The 9,042-nt window shown below is 43.2% G+C and overlaps 1 long non-coding RNA gene and 1 pseudogene across 1 annotated transcript; both read left to right on the top strand.

Moving 5' to 3' along the window:
- Positions 1–6,421, top strand: part of LOC111981220 (replication factor C subunit 2-like) — a 16,918-nt pseudogene extending 10,497 nt beyond the window's left edge.
- Positions 6,422–7,077: 656 nt separating this feature from the next.
- On the top strand, positions 7,078–9,042 carry LOC139029428 (uncharacterized). Its single transcript, XR_011481725.1, has 2 exons — positions 7,078–7,392; positions 7,582–9,042. It is a non-coding gene; the product is annotated as an uncharacterized lncRNA (long non-coding RNA).

The following is a 9,042-nucleotide window of genomic DNA, read 5'->3' as shown; positions in this document are numbered from 1 at the left end:
GATCGCCTTGGGCTGACCGCACCCCCCTCTGGAGAGCCCTGCAGTTGCGGATGGTGCATTTGCCGTACCAGGCGGTGATGCAACCCGACAGGATGCTCTCAATAGTTCCTCGCTAAAGGTTCGCGAGGGTCTTAGGTGCCAAACCGAATAGGTGATGTTTGTGCCTTCACCACACTATCTGTGTGAAGGGACCATTTCAGGTCGTCAGTGATGTTGCACACCGAGGAACTTTAAGCTTTTGACCCTCTCCACTGAGGCCCCGTCGATGTGGATGTGGCACGCCCTCTCCTTTCTCCTGCAGTCCACGTTGTCGTTGAGGGAGAGGTTATTTTACTGGCACCACTCCGCCAAGGCATCACACTTCTCCCTGTAGGCTGTCTTGTCGTTGGTAATCAGGCAGGCCTACCACTGTTGTGTTGTCAGCAAACTTGATGATTGAATTGGAGACGTGTGTGTGGCCACGCAGTCATGGTGGGTCAGGGAGTATAGGAGGGGGCTGAACACGTGCCCCCGTGTTGAGGTTCAGCTTGGTGGAGGTGTGTTTGCCTACCTTCACCACTTGGGCACGGCCCGTCCGTCAGGAAGTCCAGGACCCAGAATAGCCTTCTTGTTACCATTCCAACTAGATTGGAAATGTCTTTGGAAGTTTGGTGTCAACAAGTTTACCCATTTTTAAAAATATCAGTTTGTGAACACTGTGTCTATCCGATGGGAGGGTTTGCGGCTTTTTGCGCGGACAAATGTACCGGGAGAAAAAAACAATCCCATTGCAAAATTAGCTTTTCATTCATTGATGGAAATATTAGTCAATGGAAATACATTTGACAGAAGGTCGGATAGTCTGGTGAATCAGACTCGTACTGTGCTACCTTTAGAATTAATATAACATCGCTCAGAGGTCAAATCAAAGTTTATTGGTCGCATACACAGATTTGCAGATGTTTCTCAGGTGCAGTGAAATGCTTGTTTCTAGTTCCAACAGTGTAGTACTAATACTGGTTCTAGTAGTGTCTTGTAAGCCCATATGGGCTTTAAATAAATTGTATTAATCAAAATCAATGCCCAGCAATAGAAAACAATACACACGTAATCTAAAAAGGTTTTAAAACATGTCAGAACGAATCCAATTAACAACACAAATAGCACTGTAACAGTAATCCAAATGCAATCTATACGTATCTACACCAAATTAATTTACACAAGATATAGTAGGAATGATATGTACAGCAGTAGATACTGGATTCTTGACATCTGCTCTATATCAATAAATATGCAGTGTGCATAAACGCTGTAGCTAAAATGCAATGTACAGTAGTAGAAATATTAGGAGCTATGTCAAGAATACCGTATATAAATACACAGTACAAAACCCCATAGCCAAATGGATAGAATTGCACGAAATTAGATTCCGGTCCTGAGTGTACAAAACGTTAGGAACACCTGCTCTTTCCATGACAGACAGACCAGGTGAAAGCTATGATCCCTTATTGATGTCGCTTGTTAAATCCACTTCAATCAGTGTTGATGAAGGGGGGGAGACGGGTTAAATCATTATTTTTAAGCCTTAAGACAATTGAGACATGAATTGTGTGTGTGCCATTCAGAGGGTGAATGAACAAGACAAAATATTTCTGTGTCTTTGAATGGGGTACGGTAGTAGGTGCCAGGCGCACCGGTGTGAGTGTGTCAAGAACTGCAACACTGCTGGGTTTTTCACACTCAACAGTTAACCCTGTGTATCAAGAATGGTCCACTACCCAAAGGACATCCAGCTGTGGGAAGCGTTGGAGTCAACATGGGCCAGCATCCCTGCGGAATGCTTTTGACACCTTGTAGAGTCCATGCCCTGACACATTGAGGCTGTTCTGAGGGCAAAGGGGGGTGTAACTCAATATTAGGAACGTGTTCCTAATGTTTTGTGCACTCGGTGTATATGTATATGAATGGTGTGTATGGACAGTATGTGAATAGAAAAGGTGTGTGTGTGTGTATAGCAATAGTTATATAGGATGAGCCATGACTAGAATACAGTATACAAATAAAGTGGGTAGAACAGTATGTAAACATTATTAATGTGACCAGTGTTCAATGATTATGTAGGCTGCGGTCTCTAAGGTGCAGGGTAGAGTACCGGGTGGTAGTCGGCTAGTGGTGACTGTTTAACAATCTGATTGCCTGGAGTTAGAAGCTGTTTATCAACCTCTCGGTCACCTGTACTCTCTACTTTCTAGATGGTAGTGGGGTGAACAGGCTTTGACTTGGGTGGCTGAGGTCCTTGATGATCTTCTTGACCTTCCTGTGACACCGGGTGCTGTAGATGTCCTGGAGGGCAGGCAGTGTGCCCCTGATGATGCCTTGGGCTGACCGCACCCCCCTCTGGAGAGCCCTGCAGTTGCGGATGGTGCATTTGCCGTACCAGGCGGTGATGCAACCCGACAGGATGCTCTCAATAGTTCCTCGCTAAAGGTTCGCGAGGGTCTTAGGTGCCAAACCGAATAGGTGATGTTGTGCCTTCACCACACTATCTGTGTGAAGGGACCATTTCAGGTCGTCAGTGATGTGCACACCGAGGAACTTTAAGCTTTTGACCCTCTCCACTGAGGCCCCGTCGATGTGGATGGGGGCACGCCCTCTCCTTTCTCCTGCAGTCCACGTTGTCGTTGAGGGAGAGGTTATTTTACTGGCACCACTCCGCCAAGGCACTCACCTTCTCCCTGTAGGCTGTCTTGTCGTTGGTAATCAGGCAGGCCTACCACTGTTGTGTTGTCAGCAAACTTGATGATTGAATTGGAGACGTGTGTGTGGCCACGCAGTCATGGGTGGTCAGGGAGTATAGGAGGGGGCTGAACACGTGCCCCCGTGTTGAGGTTCAGCTTGGTGGAGGTGTTGTTGCCTACCTTCACCACTTGGGCACGGCCCGTCCGTCAGGAAGTCCAGGACCCAGAATAGCCTTCTTGTTACCATTCCAACTAGATTGGAAATGTCTTTGGAAGTTTTGGTGTCAACAAGTTACCCATTTTAAAATATCAAGTTTGTTGAACACTGTGTCTATCCATGGGAGGGTTTGCGGCTTTTTGCCGGACAAATTGACCGGGAGAAAAAAACAATCCCATTGCAAAATAATGCTTTTCATTCATTGATGGAAATATTAGTCAATGGAAATACATTTGACAGACAAGCTTATCGCTCTCTTGATTAATGAGCAACATTTTGGGGAATTAAGTTGGGGCGGGTGTATTTCCGTTAGTTGTCATGTATCTTATTTATCACACGCACAGCATACAGAGCGGYATATCACTTGTCAGACAGCGCTGCTTCAGCTCCTTGCTGCTGGAGTGAAACGTGCTTTTATCAGGCCAGTTATTGCGCAACAATTCTAAATGCAATCGCGTGTTGAGAACAGTTTTGATGACCTCGATTAAATAGCTCTTTTTCTTTCCCAACTGGTAATTGAAGCACGCCTCCCATTCACCATTCAAGTGCATAGGAAACGGTAGGCAGGCTATCAGCGCGTCACACGCCACTTTGGAACTTGAGCTGGAGGCAGTATACTTCATATTATGAGGCATGTCTTACCGTGCTTCAATTCGACCATAGAAACGTGGAGGCAATTATTTTATAGACTTGAAACCAGCATTTCACTCCTGTCCTATTTGGTTTTCATAACTTTCTTTCGTTGTCCAGGAGCCAAAGGCACAATCCTACGGTAGTCATATTAACAACCCATCATAGTTGTTGTATCTTTAGAGTCCCCCTCTTTCTAAGTTTCTAACAGAGATTTTCATCTCTATCACATATGGAACCGCTTGCATCAGGTGCACTGTTTAGAATAGTGTTTTCCTGCTAATTTGATTTTGGGAAGTGTTTGAAAAGGATGTTTTATTGGCTGCTTCATTACAGGAGTTGCATGTTCTGTTAAGATGAATTACCATAATGTAAATGTGATTTCTGTCATTCTGAACACTGTGGGTGGACATCCTAATGGGTTGGTAAATTCAAATCTTTCCGGTCACTTTGTCCAGCGCCACAGAAACCCTGATCCATGGCTTCTCATAYGGCCAATTAAAGTTTGGCTGAGACATGAGAAACTATAACTAGAGTTTTTTTTTTTTGCATCAGCAGGCACTGAATAACCTACAATCCACAAATTCCGGTTTTGGCTACATCAATAGTGAAAATGTGTTCAAGGTACGGTTCTGTTACCTAACCTATCTTTTTTTTGGCATTTTAGAAGGCAAAATTGACAATGGGTTTCAAAGAAAAGACAAGTCAATTTGTTGGTTTTTGTTCAGGTGTGAGATGAGCCACACCCACTGTTGGTGAAAAGCATGCTGGAACACTGTGTCAATTCCAGCATTGATGAGGCTTACAAGGTATTGCGATCCACTTTTCAATAACAATCCAAACAGAATGAGTATAATATTCCTCTCGATGAATAACCCTTATTTCTCTAGCCGTTAAGTATGGTTCTTAATTAAAGTGATCAATAACTGCTCAGTTTATAATATATAGTAGGACCATATAGCTGATTTAATATTCATGTGTACCTCTCCCTTAGATTATTGAGCAGCTGTGGGCCCTGGGTTACTCCCCTGAGGACATAATCGGCAACATCTTCAGAGTGTGTAAGACTTTCCAGATGTCCGAGTATCTCAAGTTGGAGTTCATCAAGGTAAGAGACATGGTAAAACATTTGCAGTTGTACAGTGAGCTCCAAAAAAAATGCTAATCTCCCCTGTTTTAGTAATGGTGAGAGGTTAGCATGTCTTGGGGGTATGATATTTGTGCGTCTTTCTCACTCATCATTCACAATTCAGGATTATCCGTAATCGTGGTAGCATCCACATGAATGTAGAAGTGTTTAGAAACATTCTGTTCTTATTTACAATAGAAATAATCTGAAACACAACCAAAACAGACTGCAAATGCATCCAACAAATTTGGAGAGTCACAAGCTTGAAGTAGTCATTGCGTGCTAGGAATATGGGACCAAATACATCACTTTTTACTACTAGTGAATTTTTCCCCTAAAATGGAGGGGACTATGTACAACAAGTGCTGTAATTTCTAAACGGTTCACCCAATATGGATGAAAATACCCTACGATTAAAGCTGACAGACTGCACTTTAACCTCGTATCATTTCAAATCCAAAGTGATGGAGTATAGAGCCAAAACCAACAAAACGTGTCACTGTCCCAATACTTCTGTTGCTGTACATTATGTACATCTCTGGTTGTACATAACATCAATAACTAACATCAAGGCGGTGACCCGTTCCTGTAGGTTCATGCTCTACAACATTCGCAGAGTACGACCCTGCCTCACACAGGAAGCGGCGCAGGTCCTAATCCAGGCACTTGTCATCTCCCGTCTGGATTACTGCAACTCGCTGTTGGCTGGGCTCCCTGCCTGTGCCATTAAACCCCTACAACTCATCCAGAACGCCGCAGCCCGTCTGGTGTTCAACCTTCCCAAGTTCTCTCACATCACCCCGCTCCTCCGCTCTCTCCACTGGCTTCCAGTTGAAGCTCGCATCCGCTACAAGACCATGGTGCTTGCCTACGGAGCTGTGAGGGGAACGGCACCTCCGTACCTTCAGGCTCTGATCAGGCCCTACACCCAAACAAGGGCACTGCGTTCATCCACCTCTGGCCTGCTCGCCTCCCTACCTCTGAGGAAGTACAGTTCCCACTCAGCCCAGTCAAAACTGTTCGCTGCTCTGGCACCCCAATGGTGGAACAAACTCCCTCACGACGCTAGGTCAGCGGAGTCAATCACCACCTTCCGGAGACACCTGAAACCCCACCTCTTTAAGGAATACCTAGGATAGGATAAAGTAATCCTTCTAACCCCCCCCCCCTTAAAAGAGTTAGATGCACTATTGTGCATCTAAAGTAAGCCATAGGAAAGTAAGCCACGCCATAGTATTAATCAATTTCGCCTCGGCATCGCTCTCCTTGTTTACTTGGTATTGTCCCTTTTCTCAGGAGATAGGATACACCCACATGAAGGTGGCGGAGGGCGTGAACTCCCTACTGCAGATGGCAGGCCTCCTGGGTCGACTGTGCAACAAGACGGCCGCCCCTGATCTCAGCTAACACCGCACCCACACATCTTCTCAGCACTGTCTCTCTCCTGGGTTGTGTTCATTACGAAAACTAAACATTTTGCAACAGAAAACATAAGAGTTACGTATTGAGCATGTCCAGGTTGTCCTTCCCTGTTTCAGTGCAGTTTCGTTCCTAATGAACACAACCCTATTCCACCAATCTGTGTGACACCCTTAAATGACTGACTCAGAGTCCTGGGGAGTTGTTTGATGTAACATTTCTGGGTTAAATACATTTTGTATTTTATACAAGCATGTTACAGTTTTTCTCAATTACTAAAACACTAAAACCCATTGGCTGAACAAAGTTCTCAGTTGCCTGGACTCATTTAGCTAATTATGCAGTCTGTTGTCAATACCTTAAACCATTTCACATGGTAAAACACAATTTGCAGATCTCACTTAGACTTTTCAGCAAAACTCTAAACACATTCTCAAACTACTATACTCTAATGCACATGTCATCCATACTGGTAAACACAAGTGGCAACAATCAAATACAAATAGAGAACACATGTCATTGATTGAACACAACCACTCAAAATTGATTTAACCTGTTTCAAATGATGCGACACAACCAATATAAGCCAGTTCAGAGAGCAAACAGGTTGTTGAAGGTGGAAAGAAGAAAGTCTGAGAATGGATAGAAGAAACAATGTGAGAGGACGAGTGCGTATGCGAGGTGGGCGACGAAGAGGAGGAGGAGGACGAAGAGGAAGACAAAGAGTGGAAATATCTGATGAAATTTGAGCAACATTTATAGACCATGTTCTTGTCCATGGACTGACAATGAGGGAAGCAGGACTTAGAGTGCAACCCAATTTGAGACGATTTTCTGTGTCCACCATAGTAAGGACATTCAGAGAAGAGACCAGCTACTGTATTTTTGTAATTGCAAATTTACTGTACTACACTATATGCAGCTGTTTCAATAGAAATTTGTAAAGTTAATCATTGTATGCATGAATATGTTTTGTAACTGCACAATACTTTTTGTAGAATTGCAAGGCTGCCACATGCAGGTGGAAGGACAGCTATATTTACTCGGGAGCAAAAGGCCGTTATAGTTGGCATGGTCCTTCAAGATAATGCAATACGACTCAGAGAAATCCAGGAACGAGTGATACAACACAACACACACTTCCAGAGAATCGACAGTGTGAGCATTTCACAATTGACCGTGTCCTCCATCGTAACAGGATGCGAATGAAACAAGTATACAGAGTACCTTTTGAGCACAACTCACCAAGGGTGAAAGAACTGCGAGCTCAGTATGTGCAAGTAAGTGTACATTCATAAACATTTACTGTAATCCAGATTGTCTACAGTACTAACACATACTATGTGAAGACATTACTCTTCAGTACATACAATGTTGTGAATCAGAAGCCTAATTGTACTCTAATAGTATAGTCACTGTCCTACGATCTTCCTACAAAACTCCCTGCAGTATATTGTATTTCTACACAGACAATATTTGACTTGGAATCCTTGGACAGACCCCATGAGTTCATCTTTGTCGATGAAGCAGGCTTCAATCTAACAAAGAGGAGAAGGAGAGGCCGAAACATGATTGGACAGCGGGCCATTGTTGTAGTCCCTGGTCAACGAGGTGGCAATGTCACAATCTGCTGCTATCAGCAACCATGGTGTTCTACATCACCATGTTACACTCGGGCCATATAACATCCAGCACCTTCTAAGATTTATTGCCAATGTAAGAGATATTTTATTTGAGCAGCAGGTTCAAGAGCAGCAGGGTCAAGAGCTAAATGAGAATCCCATTCCCACCTATGTGATAGTGTGGGACAATGTCAGTTTCCACCGAGCTGCTCAGGTAAGGGAATGGTTTAACATCAATGGGCAGTTTATGAACTTGTACCTCCCTCCATACTCGCCTTTCCTGAATCCGATTGAGGAGTTTTTCTCCTCTTGGAGATGGAAAGTGTATGATAGACAACCCTACACCAGAGTAAATCTGCTGCAAGCCATGGATTTAGCCTGTGGTGATATAGGTGAGGAATCATGTCAGGGCTGGATACGGCACACAAGAGGCTTCTTCCCCCGTTGCCTCAGGAGGYACAATATTGCTTGTGATGTCGACGAAGTGCTCTGGCCTGACCCAGCCCAAAGACAAGWAGAAGCACATTGATCACATGTTTACTCCTTTGATTTTTGTCCCTTTTAGTATTGTATACTGTAGTACAGTGCATTGTAGGCTGTATACTGTACAATGGACAAATTGTATGGCCCTGAACATTGTGCTTTCCATTTATTAACAGTACTGACTGCTCAATAGATTTTGACTGATTGCAGGTTCATATCAACAAAGAACAAGAATTACAGTATCACAGAGACAAAGGACAAGTTTGTGAGATGCAGGGTACAGTACTGTAAAAATAGGGGTACAAGGAGGAGGAAGAACAAAAAAACAAAGAGCAAAGCAGAGTAGTAATTTCTGATAAATTTTGAGCTACTATGATAGAACATGTTTTCGTTCATCAAAAGACAATGACGGAAAAATATGGGTATTTTTTTAAATTAAAAATGTACATCTCCCTGAGAATTGTATGTTTTGAACAATGTGTTTTCTATTTTTCGGTGTATTGTTTACTGACTGCTTGAGAGTGTATATCATTTTGATCACTTTGTTTATGATTTGAGAGCAGTGTTTGATTTTGAACACAGGTAAAACTGTTTTGAGGCGAATGTTTCATTTTACGAGATGAGTCAGAGGTTATGTAAATAGTGCTTGAAGATGAGGTTTTGTGTTTAATGTTTTCAGGAAATGGAGCAAGGTTTCAGAAATTGTGTTTTAGCAATTGAGAAAAACTGTAATGTAAATACTATTGAAAATCACTTCTGTAATAAATCAATGTTTTTTATGACTTGACAGAACACATTGGTCTATAAAGAGGTTGTACATTTAAA

Source organism: Salvelinus sp. IW2-2015, linkage group LG20, assembly GCF_002910315.2.
Source record: "Salvelinus sp. IW2-2015 linkage group LG20, ASM291031v2, whole genome shotgun sequence".
NCBI classification, from domain to species: Eukaryota; Metazoa; Chordata; class Actinopteri; order Salmoniformes; family Salmonidae; genus Salvelinus; species Salvelinus sp. IW2-2015.
Note: the sequence above shows the minus strand (reverse complement) of the source record. Positions and strands in the feature narration are given on the sequence as shown.